The 19,826-nt window shown below is 38.1% G+C and overlaps 1 non-coding gene across 1 annotated transcript; it reads right to left on the bottom strand.

Annotated features, from left to right (window-relative positions):
• Window positions 1-17,737: 17,737 nt before the first annotated feature.
• On the bottom strand, window positions 17,738-17,844 carry LOC141663119 (small nucleolar RNA R71). The gene has a single exon (XR_012551204.1). It is a non-coding gene; the product is annotated as a small nucleolar RNA R71 (small nucleolar RNA).
• Between the last annotated feature and the right edge of the window lie 1,982 nt (window positions 17,845-19,826).

Raw genomic sequence — 19,826 nt, 5'->3', positions numbered from 1 at the left:
AAAATTCCTTCATCTGCTTTAGCATCAAACTTCCCATTTTGATCTGTTTGATTTCTCAGAATATAGCATTTACAGCCAAAGACATGAAGAAAGTTTAGAATTGGCTTCTTGTTCTTGAACAATTGATAGGGAGTCATGCATCTTTCTTGATTAACCAGATAAATATTCTGAGTGTAACATGCAGTATTTACAGCCTCAGCCCAGAAATATGTTGGCAATTTTGATTCTTCAAGCATTGTCCTTGCAGCTTCAATGAGTGATCTGGTCTTCCTTTCCACTACTCCATTCTGTTGTGGAGTCCTTGCTGCTGAGAACTCATGTAAAATTCCATTTTCCTCACAAAATGCACTCATGACATAGTTCTTGAACTCAGTTCCATTGTCACTCCTGATTCTTCTAACTTTGAAATCAGGATGATTGTTAACTTGCCTTATGTGATTGATGATGATTTCACTAGCCTCATCTTTAGACTTTAGGAAATATGTCCAAGAGAACTTTGAAAAATCATCTACAATTACTAGGAAAAATCTTTTCTTTGAAATTGACAATACATTGACTGGTCCAAACAGATCCATGTGAAGCAGTTGCAGAGGCTCTTCAATTGCTGAATCAAGTTTCTTCCTGAATGATGCTTTGATCTGCTTCCCTTTTTGGCAGGCATCACACAGTCCATCCTTTGTAAACTCCACTAGAGGAATGCCTCTTACTAGTTCTTTATTTACCAACTCATTCATGGTCTTGAAGTTTAAATGGGATAGCTTCTTGTGCCATAGCCAACTTTCATCTTGACTTGCTTTACTGAGAAGACAAGTTACAGATTCTGCTTTAGTTGAGTTGAAGTCAGCTAGGTACACATTCCCTCTTCTCACACCAGTGAGAACCACTTTGTTGTTTTGATTATTAGTCACAACACAGGCTTCTTTATTGAAGGTTATTGAGTTGCCTTTATCACAAAGCTGGCTGATACTCAACAGATTGTGTTTGAGACCATCCACTAAGGCAACCTCTTCAATGATGACATTATCCTTTGAAATCAAGCCATATCCCACAGTATAACCCTTGCTGTCATCTCCAAAAGTAATACTTGGGCCATCTCTCTCCTTAAACTCTGTAAGCAGGGTAGAATCACCAGTCATGTGTCTTGAACAGCCACTATCCAAGTACCAAAGATTCTTTCTGTTACCATGCACACATCAAAATCAAATCAAGTTGATTTTGGTACCCAAGTTTCCTTGGGTCCTGCCTTGTTAGCTTTCTTCTTCTGTTTCTTAGGTTTTATCTCATTTGACTTAGGAATTTCAGATTCTTCCTTAGTCAATTGGGTTGTACCTTTGAAACCACTAAATGCAAAATAATTATCATGCATGTTATGGCTAACAGGAAATGGCATGCTTGGTGTAAACATGTTATTCCAGTAAGGCATGCTAAATGACATTTGAGGCATACTGTATGCGGCATAATATGGATTAGGTACAAATGGCATATTAGCAAACTGTGCATTCATATTCTGTGTAGGCATAGCATTAACAGGCATGGGAGGCATGGCATTCATGTTAGGAAATTGAGGCTGAACAGACATGGGAGTAGGCATGGCAGATTTGCAATTAATAGATAAATGATTTACACTACCACACTTGACACAGATTTTTCTAGGAGCATATTTATCAGGTGTGTAGTTATTGTGTTTGTTAATCCCTACTTTACCATTCCTATTGTTTTTCTTTTTAGTCTCTATTTTTACCTCTATTTTCTCAAGTCTGTCACTTAACTGTTTGACAGTCATGTGACCAACATTAGCCTTTTTCCCTTTCTTAGCTTGACTGGACTCTCCTGAAACAAAATTCTTGGAAACAGACCCATACTTTTCATTTAGCTTGATTAATTTGGCTTTGCTAATGGGTTTGCTTACAGCCGACGGATGAGGATTTTCATCATTCGACAGATAACACTTTTTGTTATCCGAGGGATAGTCCTTGTCATCCGTCGAGTCTACATCTGTCAACAACCCATCTACCAAAATAGGTTCTAGTTTCTCTTTATTCTTCTTCCAGGCTTCATCACAAAAAGACTCAGTTCCTTGAACTTTGGTGATTTGAGCATGAACATCCCTAGATGTTTTCCATGCTTTAATCACCTCTTGTTCACGTTCGAGCTACTTCTTCAAAATTTCTTCCTTTTTCAAGGACTCAGTTAATTCCTCCTTGGCAATCTTACACTCAATTTTTAGTTTCTCAAACTCAACAAACTGAGACTCAAGCACATTATTCCTCTCACTTAAAAATAAGTTATTTTCTTTGATTTTAGCATTTTCTTTAGTGAGAGACTTAAGTGTAACACACAAATGATACAATTCTGTAGACATGTCATTTATGGCATCATTACACCCAGCTTTAGATAAATGTCCAAGGTTTGTAGTGATTACCTGATTGCTTGAGGAACTTGTCTCTGTTTCATCAGACTTGGCCATTAGGGCTAGATTGACATAGCTGACATCTTCATCTTCATCCAAACCATCTGCTGCCCAGTCATTCTCTTGTGTAATAAAAGCCCTTTCCTTTTGTTTGAGTAGATCAAAGTATTTTTGCTTATAATCCACAGACTCAAACCTTTTCTTACTGGAATCTGACTTTCTACACTCATTTGCAAAATGCCCTGCCAAGCCACATTTGAAATATTTGAATTTTGACTTATCCACCATGTTTCTATTTGGCTTGGCTACTCCAAAGTTCTTTTTGAACTTGAGCTTGGCAAATCTCCTTAAAAGAAATGCTAGGTGCTCATCAATGTCCTCCATATCATCTTGGCTCAATAATTCTTCACTTTCTGCAGCTAGCCCCTTACCCTTATTCTCACAGACCTTTGAAGTTGATTCTACAGCTTCCATCTTCACTTCCTTCTCCTTTTCCAGATCAGCAACTAGTGCAATGGATCCTCCTTTCTTCTTTCCTCTCTCCATTCTTTCATCCTGCTCTATCTTAAGCTTATAGGTCTTCAGAATGCCATACAGTCTCTCCAAAGTAAACTCCTTATAATCTTGTGAGTTTCTCAATGAGACTGTCATTGGTTTCCATTCCTTTGGAAGAGATCTGAGAAATTTCAGATTGGAGTCTTTAGTCTGATAGACTCTTCCATGCAACTTAAGAGCATTTAGTAGTTTTTGGAATCTACTAAAAATGTCAGTGAGTGACTCACTTTCTTCATTGTGATAATGCTCATATTGCTGAATTAGGAGCTGCATTTTATTTTCTCTAACTTGCTCAGTACCATCACAAATTATCTATATTGTGTCCCAACTTCCTTGGCAGTTTTGCAGTTGATGATGTTATCAAACATGTCTACATCAACACCATTGAACAGAATGTTCATGGCCTTTTTATCTTTCCTGACTTGTTCAATGTCAGGATCAGACCATTCATGCCTTGGCTTTGGAAAAGATGGCTCGTTTCCTGTTGCAGCTCTCATTGGAACATGAGGGCCTCTTTCTATGTAGTCCACATAGGCCTCATCTTGAGAAAGAATATGAAGATGCATCTTTACCTTCCAATGATGGTAATTATCTTTATCAAGAAAAGGAATCTTGACTCCAACATCTTTCTTGTTCATCTTGCTGAATTGTTTTGATCTTTAAACTCTTTGTAGTTTAAGAGCTTGTTCTGATACCAATTGTTAGTCCCTTAACAATATAGCAAGAATTAGAGAAGAGGGGTTGAATGGAATTCTTGAACCTTTTTCTCGAAATAAAAATGTTCAACTCGAATATAGATATAATGTTTTGATTAGCACAATGCAGAATAGAAACTTAATAGAATCAAAACATAAGTAATTAAAAACAAGAGTCTTCAAAAACTTTCTGGTGGATTTAAACAATTCCACCAGAGATATATATAATATATCGAGAGGACTCTGTGTGCAGGAATGCTCATAGCTGCTTACAAATTGAACTACTGAGAATATAGGAAATGCTAATGATTCTGCTTACAAAGATTTCTCTGTTTTTGTGTTTCTCAGCTATCTCAGTTGTTTTTCTATTTGCTACTCTCTTGGTTTATATAATACCAAGATTACAAAGTCAAAAAGACTGAACAAATATAAAAACTAAAACTTTGTTGTTTTTCATCCTCTATTACCCAGTTAATGGGCTTCCACAGTGTGTTTGTATACATCTCGACGGCTGTGTGTCAGCTTTCACTGTTCAACTGCTGTTTGAATTCTTCATATGATCATCCGTCGACTTTCAGAACATCCGTTGATGGTTTAATTGATCATCCGTCAACTACTATATTAAACATCCGTTGATAGTCATTTGATCATCCATCGATGGCTTTGTTAATCATCCGTCGGTAGCTATTTTGGCACTTAACTCTATTTCACTTATGCAGAATTACAAGACATCATTTATGTACAATTAATCAACCTATTCTGCATATCTAGTTAATGTCAACATGACTTATATGCTACTACAGATTCTATACAAAGGTGCATACATAACTGTGCTACAAACTTATTATTACATAAGCTACTCACTCGATGGATAATAAGTTAATCATCCGTCGGGACTATAATGAGTTATCCGTCGGGACTATAATTCTTATCCGTCGAGTGCTACATAATTTCACTAAATAAAATCTACTTAGATGTTTTGTTTATGAAATCATCAAGTACACAACATATACACAACATAATTAACTATTAAAATCTATATATAAATCCTCTAGGAACCCCATGACAACGATTAGTTCATAATCGAACTCATCGTCACCATAGGTTCCGATGAAAACATGATTATAAACAATATAAGAGTACTAGGGTTCAAAGACAAATCGAAAACAAGCATCCAAAGTATCAACTATATTGAAGAATACAAAAGTCTTCTTCTCCGTAGTCATCTTGTGCTCTCTAGGTCTTCTCAACGCTCTCCCTTGCTCCTTGTTATTAAAAATGAATTATTATTGGCTTATATGCTTCTGGACGACCTGGGCTTCAAATTCTTCGAATTCAAGTCAAATCAGGATTCTGGGAAAATGACCTGGCGTGGCCTCCCAAACCTTCGTGTGGGGGCGTGCGCTTCCTGTAACTCTAGCGCAGCCTCCCCGCCTTCCGCGCGGGTGCGCCGTGCTTCTGTTCCTTGACTCTTTTTCCTTGTTTTTATTGTAGCTTGAGTTCTGTTTGTCAGAATTTGGCGATCCAATGGTCCACGCGAAGCTATCGAGATGCTCTTCAACATGAGAATGGCCTATGCTTCAGAATATGACCTCCTTTCAGCATATTTCCTTGAAAACCTCATTTATTCATCCAACTAACGCCTGTAATGCAAAAACACAAAAACACAGCAAAAATACCAATAACTTGAGTCCAAAATACCAACTTAAGCTTGTAATGAAGCATTCCAAGTAGATATAAAATCCATTTATCACACCCCCAAACTTGAATCGATGCTTGTCCTTAAGCCTAAATAGACTCAAAAACTGCGAAACATCATAATGCATGAAAGTAACTACGTGAATGCAACTAAATGATAATGCAATCAATCCCCTCAGAATAACCATAACCAACCAACAAGCTAATGCCTCTAAGAATTCAATGACTCTAAATAAAGTTCAAATATACCCCACAATCAACTCACAAACCCGAAACGTGCGTGTGTAGATGCTTAACTGATATATTCTCGATACTCGATCAATAACCATAACTTATCTCTCATAAAAACAATCACAAGTTTATAAACATAATTGATGTTAAATGCATAATGACTCACAACACCTCCTTCCTACTAGAGATATACAAGGATTCATGCTATTATTGAACACATAACAAAAATGCTTATTTAACCGTGTAATGAATGAGGTCCCAAAAGACTTATACAATAATACCCATGTAACGAGCGTTAGGTTAGCGTATCCCAGACTATAAAAGCCTTAGGTCACTAGGCACAAAGTCCCCTAGAACCTAATAACTCGAGTATTAAAGAGCTCACTCTTGATCAATTATGAATAAACACATACTCTTTTTTTTCCTCTTTCTTTTCTTTTTCTTCTTTTTTTTCTTTTCTTTTTTTTCAACAATTTCTGAATGGGTGTGTTTCGCTCCATCTCATTCAACCCTAGACTACTCATAAATTATGAGCCGGCTACTAGCCATTTGACGTCTAGCCTTATTCATAACTAGCAATATAATCCAAGTTTTTCTCCAAATTAAAATTCAGTGTTCGTTTTTCCATTAAGAGAATACCAAAAATTCTAGATATAAACAAGTGATTAAATCTCAAAAAATAAACCATTATGATCATGATCTAGCTCAAAAAGAAATCCTATAAGACTTGTGAAAAAAAAATTAGCATGCAAATCAATTCATTAAGACTTAAACAACCCTCTATTCGTCATCAACACATTCAAATTAACATCAACTTATCAATCAGAAATAGCTCAACCTAAGGGATCATGTTATATGCATGCACATGTAACTATATGAACTCACATAAAAACATAAACAAATATGTCCTATATGAACAATCACGCAAAAATATTAATGAAATTCAACTAAACATGCAACATGAATCTATATGAATCTATATCAGGCATACCTAGTTATCAGAATCATCACCCTCCTCGGGTGGAGTATCAGGTGGCGGATACAGAAAATCAGCACCAAAACATCGGCCAATCAACCTCAACACCAGTGGCTCAGAAAGCAGTGCCCAACGCCTGTGTCAAATCGGCCGTAAAATGACTGTGCATGTCATGCATCGCATCCATGCGCCCGGCCAATCTCCGAAACTGCGCATCGCCAAGCCCAGAACCATCCCCTTCCTCCTACTGAGCATGCGAAGAACTAGCCTCTCCACGAGTGGCTCTCCAAGTTGCACGCCTAGCCAGAGAAGAACCACCAGTATAAGTCTGACCGGCTGGATGGCTGGCCACCGGGAAAATGTTCATAACTGTAACCCAGACCCTTCTCATCATCCTTTCCACCATACCATTCCTGCATGACTGAGATCGTGGAGCTATCAATAGGAGTGATCGGCATCTGTAACTACTTTAAGGCCAATAAACACCCACCGAAACACAAAGCTTCATCACAATCGAGGTATGAGGAATCTCCCCCAATGTCCTGGTTCGCAAAAATTGCAGTATATTCTGATATATCACCTGGCTGAGATCCACATACTCCTCATTCAAGATCCCCCAAAGTAAAATAGCACGATCAACAGTAATATCATGCTGATGCGAAGAAGGAATAATATTGGCGCACACAAAAGCATTCCATGCCCGAGCATACATGTTCATGCATGAAGCAAGAAAAGTGAGCGGCTCATTCATGCCCCTCTTGCACTTCCACTGTGTTTCCGAAACACACGGCTCAACCACAATATAATTAAGATCAAATTATCCCTTATCTTGTACACTAGTTCCTCTTCCGTCGGCTTTCCTGTGACTTGATTGATAACTCTATGAATAGCCGCCTGTGTGTAATCCACCGTCAAACCACATACTACGGAAACTAATTCTTATCTATCCTTGTATTTATATAACAGTCCCAAAAAATACTCATCGGGATTGCGGTGGGCACCTCGTAGAAAGTTTGCCATACCATCTCAGTAATCATCTCCAAGAGCTTTTCATCTCTCGCAGTGGGTAAGAAACCTTCGCAATTGATTTGGACATCAATCGATTAAACTCAGCTTGTGCCTCCGGAGAAAAAAATCTAGCCACCGCTCCACCAGCACTCGAGTCCGACGAGGGACTAGAGCTGCCACTCACCACGACTCTCGATCTCTTGGGTGCCATATCAATGATAGAATAAAGATTTGGGTGTGAGTAGTGTATAGGAGAAGTTAGGGTTTTGAGAGAATAATAAGGTGTATGTATATAATATATGTGTCTATATATATAGGATATGTGAGGGAATAGGTAGGGTTTAAAATTGATTAGGAATAGGAATTAGGGTAGAAAAAGGGGTAAAATTTGGCAGGGGTGTTTTTTTTTGAATTTTTCTGTTTTTCCTTTTTTTTCTTTTTCAGAACTTTCGTGCGGCCGCCCCGCATCCCCGCGCGGGCGCACCATGTTCCTAACATTTCCGGGCGGCTGCCCCACTGAATTTTTTTTGATTTTTTTGTTTAATTTCCTTTTTCTTGTCGAGCCTACTATACAACAAACATGGGTTGCTTCCACGAAGCACTTGGTTTACATCACTAGCTTGACGTGAATCTTCGAATCAAGTTGTTGAAAGAACGGCGCTCACCACCTCGCGGTTCGCCGTATCTTCATAGTAATGCTTCAATCTATGCCCATTCACCTTGAATGCTTGATCTGGATACGTATCAAAAATCTCCACAGCTCCATGTAGAAACACAGTTTTGACCGTGAATGGCACTGACCACCTCGACTTAAGTTTTCCCAGAAAAAGTCAGAGACAAGAGTTGTACAATAGAACCTTCTGACCGGGCACAAAAGACTTGCGCACTAATCTCCTATCATGACACCTCTTGACTTTCTCCTTGTACATTTTGTTATTCTCATAAGCCTGTAGTAGAAAATCCTCGAGTTCATTTAGTTGAAGCATTCTTTTCTCTCTTCCATGTCAAGATTATATTCTTCAAATCCTAATATGCTTTATGCTCTAACTCCGCAGGCAAATGACACGCCTTCCCATACACCAACTGGAAATGAGACATACCAAGAGGAGTCTTGAATGCTGTTCTATATGCCCAAATAGCTTCATCTAGCTTCAAAGACCAATATTTTCTTGATGGACTCACCACCTTCTCCAAGATACATTTAATCTCTCGATTAGACGCTTCAGCTTACCCATTAGTTTGGGGATGGTAAGTTATAGCAATACGATGATTCACGTGATACTTCTCAATCAATGCAGTGAACTTGTGATTGCAGAAATACGATCTCTCATCACTGATTATAACTCTTGGAGTGTCAAAACGCGTGAATATCTGCTTATGAAGGAAGTTAATCACCACCTTAGCATCATTGGTTGGTAACGCTTTAATCTTGACCCATTTAGACATATAATCAACCGCCAACAGAATATACTAATTATTGCAGGATGAGACAAATGGCCTCATGAAGATTCCCCAAACATCAAAAATCTCAAATTCGAGCAACATTAAGAGGCATCTCATCTCTCCTGGATATATTACCAACTCATTGGCACTGATAACATTTCTAAACGAACTGATGCGTATCCTTAAACAAAGTATGCCAGAAGAATCCTGCTTGAAGAATATGGTCAGCTGTCTACTCTCCTTCATAATGTCCACCATACACAATAGAATGACAGTCGCGCAAGATTCCCTTCGTCTCACTATACGGAATGCATCACCGGATAATCTACCCTGCTCCATATCTAAACAAGAATGGCTCATCCCACTTTACCTCATGTAGAAACCTCTTCCTTTGAGCATAAGAGAGTTCTAGGGGAATGACATTACTCATAAGATATTTCACAATATCTGCAAACCATGGCTCCTCTTCTTGTACCCCAAAAATTTACTCATCCGAAAAAGATTCATGGATCAATGTCTTATCCTCTGAAGCCTTGACTTGACCTTCCAAGCGTGATAGATGATCTGCTATATGATTCTCTGTACCTTTCCGATCCTTGATTTCCAGCTCGAATTCTTGAAGTAAGAGAATACATCAATTCAAGCGAGGTTTTGACTCTTTCTTCAAGATTAGATATCGAATAGTAGCGTGATCAGTATAAACTGTCACCTTTGTCCCAAGCAAATAAGATCGAAACTTCTCGAAACCATAGACAATTGCTAGCAAATCCTTCTCTGTAGTAGTAAAATTCAGTTGAGCACCATTAAGGGTTTTACTAGCAAAGTAAACCACCTGGAAAATGTTCTGCTTCCTCTGGCCCAGAACTGCTCCAACGGGATAGTCACTAGCATCACACATCATCTCGAAGGGCTCATTCCAATCAGGTTCAGTAATCACAAGTGTTGTAGTCAAATTCTTTTACAAGCTTTCAAAAGCAGCTAGACACTCTTCATTGAATTTGAAGGGAACATCATTTTCCAGCAAATTGCATAAAGGCTTAGAGATTTTGGAGAAATCTTTGATGAATCGTCGATAAAAACCCACATGACAAAGAAAACTGCGAACTCCTTTAACCGGAGGAAGATTTTTAATGACCCCCACCTTGGCCTTATCCCCTTCAAGACCCTTGCTAGATACCTTGTGCCCAAGAATGATACCCTCTTGCACCATGAAGTGACATTGTTCCCAATTGAGCACCAAATTGGTCTAAACACATCTTTTCAGCACCAACCCAAGATTGTGCAAGCATTCTTCATAAGAAGTACCGAACACGAAAAAGTCATCTATGAACTTCTCCATATTAGTGCCAATCATATCTGAGAAAATGGTCATCATGCATCTCTCAAAAGTAGCAGGCACTCCACAAAGTCTGAAAGAGACTCGACGAAGAGCAAAATTGCCAAATGGACAAGTAAACGTGGTCTTCTCTTGATCTTCTGGAGCAATGCAAATCTGATTATATCCCGAATATTCATCCAAAAGATAATAGTACTCATGACCAGCCATCATGTCAAGCATCTGATCAATGAATGGAAGCGGAAAGTGATCCTTCCTTGTGGCTTTATTCAGTTTTCGATAATCCATGCAAACTCTCCATCATGTGACTGTCTGAGTAGGGATGAGCTTATTTTTCTCATTATCTATAACTGTAATGCCTCTTTTCTTCGGCACACACTGCATCGGGCTCACCCATGAACTATCAGATATAGGATAGATGATTCCTGCATATAGCCATTTAAGAATTTCTTTCTTCACAACCTCCTTCATGATTGGATTTAGCCTCCTTTGCTGCTCATGCTTGCTTCCTTCCTCAAGCAGAATTTTAAGCATGCAATAAGAAGGGCTAATTCCCTTGATATCTGCTATAGTTGATAAGTGGATTTTATATCCACTTGTAATGCTTTATTACAAGCTTAAATTGGTGTTTTGGACTCAAGTTGTTGGTATTTTGATGTGTTTTTGTGTTATTACATTTCAGGTATCAGTTATATGAAAAAATGAGATTTTAAAGGAAATATGATAATACGTGATCAGATTTGGAAGTCAAGGCCATTGTCAAGTTATAGATAATCTCGTTAGCTTCGCGTGGGCAGTTGAATCGCCTAATTCTGACGAGTAGAACTCAAGTTATGGCCAAAATAAGATTCATCAGAAATTTTTCCAAACAGGCTCCAGGCGCCCGCCTAGGGATGGCAATTTGTACCGAACCGATGGATACCCGATCCGATCGGGTTTTACCGAACCCGAATATTTCAGGTTTCGGTTCGGGTTTGGGTATGATTTTTAAACCCGAACTCTTTTCGGGTCGGGTTTAGGTTTAAGGCATACCGTTTCGAACCCGACCCGAAAACCCGAAATCCATTTCGTTCCGACCCGAACCCGAACCCGAACCGAAACCCATGTTAATATATAAATAATATTTTATATCTTAATAATATTAATATAATTTATGATATCATATATTACTAATATTAGTAGTAAAATGATTATACTTTGTACAAACTATTACGTTAAAGTCCAACATTAGTGGACTACTATCGTTAAATATGATATCAGTAGTAGGGTTCGATACAAGTATACTCTAAGCCAAGATTGTTTCATTTCTTAACCCGCAACTTCATCCTTAGAATTCCGATCCAGTTCCTACTCTGAATCATCTAATTCAATCCAAAAGTTTTAATATCGTTAGATCTATGAGCCCTTTGCTCGAATAAAATCCTATTAATCCTTCAAAAAAATTGTGAAACTTAAAGTACAATTTGGTAGAGATCTACAAACACGAACCCGAACCTGAATAAAACCCGATCGGTTCGGGTTCGGGTTTCATAATTCTGGTTTTTTCGGGTTCGGGTTCGGGTTTGACAAAGACAATCGGGTTCGGGTTTGGTTTTTGCAAAACCCATTTCGACTGACCCGATTGCCATACCTACGCCCGCCCGGGATGTGGGGCGGCCTCCCGGGAGCTGAGGCGCCCGCCCGGAGAGTTGAGGCGGCCGCCCGAGGCGCGGCTGGTCGCTGATTTCGCTGAAAAAACCTTTTTTGAGTGGAATTTGATGATTTTAAGGGTTCAGGTCCACTAGTGGCGTATATATTGTCACACCCCCAACTTAACAAACAAAATAAACAACTATTACAATATTTAAAAGAAAGTAGACATAACCGAATCCAAGATCTTATAGTTTAGGGTTTGGAACAGCCCAACACTACCATCTATTACAACTGATTTTTTTTATCGAGTACTCACATAAAACTATCTCTTATTCTACCTGAGCTCGGACATACGCATCGGCGTCACAGGTCTTACGTGTTGTCTGCTTAAATCTAACCATAGCTGCTAGCTGTAATATCAGGGTAAAGTAAGGAGTGAGCCAAATGCTCAACAAGTGCTAAATAGTACGATACAAAACATAAATTGAGATATAAATTAAAGAATGACAATGTGAAGATATAACTAATAATAACAAGAGATGAAATTTTGGGTGATGGCATCATTTGCTTGAATCAAAACATTTTTAAAATCATAACTTAGTCAAAATTATTTTATGACGCTACAGATTACAGCCGGTGATCAGCCGCGAAGTAACCCCGAACCTCGCTGGGTTCTAAAACATTAATGGGATCCCTAGGCAACTTTTAAGCCTACAACATAAGTGTGGAATGGACTCGCGTCTCAGTCCAGATCCACCATTCAAAGAAAACATTTATCCCCCTTTGGGACTGAAAATCCACATTTTAATCATTTCAAAAACTGATGCCGATTTATAATAATATCTCTTAAATAGTAAGCATTTTTATCAAGGGATTATAGATCAACTTTGAAACACTGGGAATATGTCACCAAATTTCAGGGCCATGATCCACTAGACTTCACTATATTAGGGTAATTGAAAGGTTTCCATATTCAAGAACTTTGACAAGGAGATTTAGCAAGGCTCTTGGATAATATAAAAGAGTAATGCCAAACTAGGCTTAAAGCAATGGTTTTCGACAAGGTACAAGTACTAGAACATCAAGAAGATAAGCTTCATGAATACTAGGGGTGTTAAGTTATGAAGAAATGATTTTTAGCTCAAGGTATATCAGGATTGTCAATCTTCAGGGTAAGAAAAAGGGTTATCAATCGATTAAGAACAACTTTGAAGAATATCTGGCTTTTAGGTATCAAGGTAAAGTTTCTATTGGGGTTCAAACATCAGGGTGAGATGTCAATATTTTATGAATCAATAGCATGCTAATCAAGAGGATCAATCTAGTATTATATCAAATCTTTATCTTATCATGACATTCCAATTACTTTGATATACTAGCGTGATACAACTGTTGCAATATCAATAAGTACTTGAGGGTTCATGGCATTTCTATATAATACAAAGATAGATTTAAGTATCGCTCGGTTCAAGTATATCAAGATTACTCAGGATACTCGCATCAACATATGAACTAATTAACACACATTTGCAGTGTAAATGAAAAACAAGTTGAATCACTTGCCTTGAGAAAGGCTGGTCCGGTCTGGCTGGTAGGAGCAACTGGAAGCTTTACTCGACCTTTATGGAAAGTTTACCCTCGTCTCGAGATCCTACATAAATAATAATAACCTCATTATAATATATTCTCACCAACTCAACCTATTTACAACCCGAAATTAAACACAAATGGCACTTAGTCCTATATGCACTCAATTTATAATCACTTTATAAATACCATAGTCCACATAGCCACATATACTCACATATCATATTTTAATATCAAATAATATCACATACACCATAATGCAACACTAGGCTTGGATGATCTCGATCCCCAACTTAAGTCACTTGATCGCTAAACTAGACAAAGTCTCCAAATTTTGGCTTCCTAACTCGATGTGCCTTTACTAAACTATCCAAAACCTATTGACCCTCACTTGGGCCTTTAACTATAATGGATTTTTACTATCTTGCAACCATAGTGGTCAACCTAGGTCTCACTCATAAGTGCTCTAAAACTATGTGGTAAGTTAAAGTGCTCACTGGAGTAAATTTTAGAATGACATCTATGGTTTCTTGAGTGCATTAGTAACTCTTAAACTACAATTTTACCTCTAAAACTTCTACACTAGACTCTTCTGACCATAAGGCATCTCCCAAACTTGATGTGGCTCAAGGGCCTAGCTTGGGCCTCCTTGGGCCTAAGCTTAAAGCCCATGGTTCCCCTGTTTTTCTGGGCAAAAAAATGCCCTGACTTGAACTAACTTGCGACACATGGTTCTAACTCAAATCCTATGAACTATGGTTGGAAAAACTCCTTTGACACTCCCTCTAACTAAGGCCCAATAGGTCCTAATGAGGGCCTACCCGTGACATGGTCAAAACTTCCTATTTCTGGGTTGCAACAAAACTGTCCCCTGCTGGACAGATTTTGTGATTCCACTCGTGCACCTAACCAAACGACTTATAAACCTCCAAAAAACACCTAAAACCTTTTATATACTCCTAGTGCTAGCTTCTGGTGGCTTGGGCCTCAAAGTGCACAATAATGACATGGTTAAAACTCACTCTAAACCTTAGGGTACCAAATTCATTTTCTGCAGAACTAAGACTCTCCTTTCTCCAAGGTTCTCACTTAACAAACCCAACCACCAACAACCAAAATACCCAAACCATAAATTAACTATGGTGATATACTGAACTAACTCCCTTACACTCAAAATAGGCTTAGTGGAGATCATCCTTACCTAAGGTGCAACATAGCAAAATAAAGGAAATCACATTACAGAAATTACAAGTCATCAAGTTTTCAAGGACAACAACTTTAACTTTCATGATAAATATAAACGAAATAACATCACATTTTAAGAAGCACAATTCTTAATTAATATCTTAACTTAACTAAAATTAAGGTTTACTAACAAAATATCAATCGAAATGATCAAGAACTTCCAAAATTCAAGAGAAATCTACATGCATGCATGACTTCGAGTCTTACAAACCAAAACAACATGCTTTCCAAATAATTTTTAATTTTAATTCAACATGCAAGCCTATCATGGATTATATCTAAATGACCACCTAGCATACAAAGGTTTTTTCCAAGATTTCACTAAGATTTTCATGCTATTATCACAAAAACACACAAAATGAAACAAAGCAACCAAAGCACCATCCATTCGGCTCCTATCAAGTCATGGCCGAATGGATTAGGGTAAAAACAACATTTGCATAAGTACAACACACTCATGTATAGCCATTCTCAGCCCTATGATACTATAACTCATGGTGAAAGCCTTGAATTCACAAGAATCAAGGATATTCACTTTGAGTTTAACAAAAAGACCACCATGCAAAGTCAACACATAAGTTTCTACTCTAAAATCTTGAGATATACATGAACAACATGTAGGGAGTAAGATTACTTGTTTATAGGATGATTATTTGAGTGAAGAAATGAAGAAAGAAGGGAATGAGGGCCTCAGTTTTAGAAGGGCCGAGAGGGAGGGAGAGAAAGCCGAGAGGGAGGGAGGAGAAGAAGAGGAGAGTGAAATGGTGGGGTGAAAGTGGAGTGGCGATCACTCTTTGATTTGTTTTTATGTCTTGATTTGACTATAATGTGAGTGGGTTTGAGAAATGACAAGAGTAACCTTCTAGCTAGAGTTAGGCTATCTTGCATGCAAGGTCAAGGAGGTAATTTGGCTAATAAATCATGAGTTAGTAGGTTTAGAAATGTCTTCTTTGTCCTTGAAGAGAATAGAAGGGTGGTTTGCATGCAAGGGCTTCCTTGTAATTTGCTAATCATTACAACTAAAATTTGTAAAGATTTATTTTTATAAAATAAAATACAAGTTCAAAAATTATAAAATTTATACCATAAAATAACTTGGATTTTCAGAAATTTTATAAAATCACTTTCGAAATTTGTGAACAAAATAACTTTTAAAAGAAAATTTTTCCAAGGTTTAGAATATTCCTTATAAATAAAAAATAAAGGAAATAAATAAACTTTTGCTTTGAAAATTCATATAATACATAAAGCAAATTTAAAATGCAGAAATTTTCATTCACACAAACGTACAATAATTGAATATATTTGCATTCGGCTTTAAAATTATACCAAATTCACAAATAATATTACACGAAAATGTCGGTCGTAACATATATACTTAAAAAAAGGGCTTTCATCATCTGGGAAGATTGGGATACCAAGGAGAAGACCTAGACACACAAAACAACTCCGAAAAAGAAGATCTTGTTTTCTACTTGTGATTCTTTGAATTAGTTGTAACTTTGGATGCTCGTTTTCATTCTTGTTGAACCTAGATCTTGTTTATTCGTACTTTGATTATCATTCAGTTTATTAAGACCTTGTTTATACCATGCTTTCATTGGAACCCATGGTGATGATGAGTTCAATTATGGGCTAATCATTATCATGGGGTTCTAGCGGATTTACTTATGGATTTCAATAGTTAATTATTTTGATATCTTGGTGTGTGGTGATTGTATGATATCCTAGTATTGGTTGTGCTTATTCTTCTTATGTGCGTAGCTAACATATAAGATATCGTGTTAATCTCTATTAAAGCAAAAGTGAATATAGAGGTTTAGAACTTGCCATGCTAGCATAGGTTCATGTATTGTATGCATGATTCGTAGGTAATTTTAACCATCTTACTTGCCCTATGTAATCATTATGGATAACTTATGCTTAAATCGTTATGTTGTCAAATTCTATAGACATATAGGGTCTCAATATAATTGGTGCCTATTCAGCTTCTATCTCTTTTGTGGATGTCTGGTAGAATGGTACTCGTGTAACGAAAGTTGGCTTTTATCAGTTTCGTGTTATCTGATTAGTGTCATCACCATCACATGCTAAGGTTAAGAACGAAAAGGCTATTGAATGAAGTATTTAATGAAGTTAGAATCCCATGTTTGTCATATATATTAATTCAACCTCAATTCTTTTAGTTAATGTTATTTGGTATAATCTCTTAGTTTAATAAAAACCCAATTTGTTTATTGTCTTAGCATTGAGCGATAACCATACATTGTTGCATAGGTGAATAAATTAAACTTAACCTAAACCAGTCTCTGTGGGAACGAATCTGATTTATATCTTTTACTACTTGCGAACGCGTATACTTGCATGAATATTAGCGTGTGTTTTTGCTCTAACAAGTTTTTGGTGCCGCTGCCGGGGACTCGGTGTTAGTTTTTAGTTTATGTGCTTATCATCAGTGGTCGTTAAAGTTCATTGACTCGGATTCTTTTACTTTCACGGTATATTTGTTTGTGTTTCAGGTACTCATTACAATGGGAGATCCAGCAGCACGAATGAGAGCCTTGATGGATTTTTCTCAACCCAAGATCAATGACATTCATTCTAGCATTGTCCGACCAGCTATCACAGCTAATACCTTTGAGATCAAGCCTGACATAATTCAATGGGTGCATAACTCAATCCAGTTTGGGGGTTCTCCAACGGAAGATCCCAATATGCATATTAGGAATTTCATTGAGATCTGCGACACCTTCAAGTTTAATGGTATTTCTGAAGATTCTGTTAAGCTGAGACTTTTCCCATTCTCTCTGAGGGACAAGGCTAAGAGCTAGTTACACTCTCTACCAGCTGGTTCGATTGCTACTTGGGAAAATCTTGCTCAAAAGTTTCTCACTAAATTCTTCCCTATTGTGAAGGCAGTTGCATTCAGAAATGCTATTACTCAATTTGTGCAGCAAATGGGAGAATGTTTGTATGAAGCTTGTGAGCGCTACAAGGAGATGCTTAGGAAGTGTCCTCATCATGGAATTCCTGATTGGATGATCATCACTTGTTTTTACAATGGGTTGAGAGCACAATCCAGACCCATGCTTGATGCAGCATCAGGCGGAGCATTATGAGCAAAGAGCTATGGGGAAGCTTATGATCTAATTGAACTGATGGCTGCTAATGAATATCAGTATCCAACCCAGAGATGTCCACAGGGTAAGGTAGAAGGAGTTCTTGAAGTGGATACAGTTACGGCTATTACTGCTCAACTAAAGGCATTGTCTATGAAGATCGATTCTCTGGCTAACTTGGGTGTTAAGCAGATAATTAGTGTTTGTGAGCTGTGTACAGGTCCGCATGTGACGGAGCAATGCGCTATATCTACTGACTCAGCTCAGTTTATGAGCAACTTTCAGAGATCACAGCAACCAGTTCCAGACACTTATCATCCTGACAACTAGAATCATCCTAACTTCACCTAGAACAACAATTAGAATGCGACGCAACAGCCGTTCCAGCAGTTTGGAAATAAGCTATTCAACCCTCCTGGTTTTCAACAACAAATTGCACCAAGACAATAACTTCAAATTCAACAATAAACTCATGGTGCGTGTCTATCTTCGAATGAAAAATCTGAATTGGAGGAGTTGCGGCTAATATGCCAAAGTCAGGCTGTTTATCAAGACTCTGGAGAACCAAATAGGGCAAATTTCTAATGCCTTATTGAATCGACCACCAGGAACGCTTTCTAGTTCTACAGCAGCAAATACAGGCAAGAGGGAAGTTGAAGAACAGGTGAACACCATCACCTTGAGGTCTGGAAAGGTCACAAGCCCTAAAATTCAGCAAGACGAAGAGCCTGAAAAATCTCAAGTTTCAGAAAATGCAGTCATGGCTGAAGAAGAAGTGCAGAAGGAAGCAGAGGTGGAACCAAGTAAGACTACTGTGGAACACACTCCTCCTGAGGGTAATACAGGGGAGAAACAGATCTATCCACCACCTTCTTTTCCTAAGAGGCTGAAAAAAAAAGCCAGATAAGCAGTTTGAGAAGTTTTTGGAGGTGTTCAAGAAACTTCATATCAACATACCTTTCGCTGAAGCTCTTGAATAGATGCCTAGCTATGCGAGGTTTATGAAAGTTATTTTCTCTCAGAAAGTGAAGCTCGATGACTTAGAGACCGTTGCTCTAACGGAGGAATGCAGTGCTGTGCTACAACAGAAGTTGCCTCCGAAGCTTAAAGATCCTAGAAGATTCACTATTCCTTGCACCATCGGAAACTTGTTGTTTGACAAGTGTTTATGTGATTTAGGAGCTAGCATCAATCCGATGCCCTTATCTATATTTAAGAGGTTGGGATTACCTGATCCGAAACCAACATACATGTCATTACAACTAGCTGACCGTTCCATCGCTTATCCATGAGGTATAGTGGAGGATGTCTTGGTCAAGGTGGATAAACTCTTCTTCCCTGCTGACTTTCTAATTCTTGATTTTGAGAAAGATAAGAAGATTTCCATCATCTTGGGAAGACCATTCTTGGCTACAGGCTGAACTATGATCGATGTGCAAAAAGGAGAGCTTTCGATGAAGGTTCACGATCAAAAGGTCACTTTTAATGTGTTCAAGGAAATAAAGTTACCCACAGCTAAAGAGGAGTGCTTTAAAGTAGAGCAAATGCAGGTTTTGAATGCACCTCTGTGGAAGGGGAAGTTAGATATGCCATTCGATTATCTTGGGTTAGCAGAGCTGAAAATTTCTTAAGAGCATCCCGAGCCGTCTATTGAAGATGTTTCCACACTTGAGCTTCACCCACTACCAGATCACTTGAGTTATTCATTCTTAGGTGCACCCCCTGACAAGGGGTTGGGATATATCTTTGATGATATAGAGGGTAGCCGAACGGATCCTCCAGTGCCTACAGAGGGTTCTTCTCATGTGCAGCAGGTAGTTGATAGGACTGGTGTTGGTGATGAGCAGTACAGGCGAGTAATTAGGTGTATGTAGGCCATGCACGACATTCA

Source organism: Apium graveolens, chromosome 5 (genome assembly GCF_009905375.1).
Source record: "Apium graveolens cultivar Ventura chromosome 5, ASM990537v1, whole genome shotgun sequence".
Taxonomy (NCBI): Eukaryota; Viridiplantae; Streptophyta; class Magnoliopsida; order Apiales; family Apiaceae; genus Apium; species Apium graveolens.
Note: the sequence above shows the minus strand (reverse complement) of the source record. Positions and strands in the feature narration are given on the sequence as shown.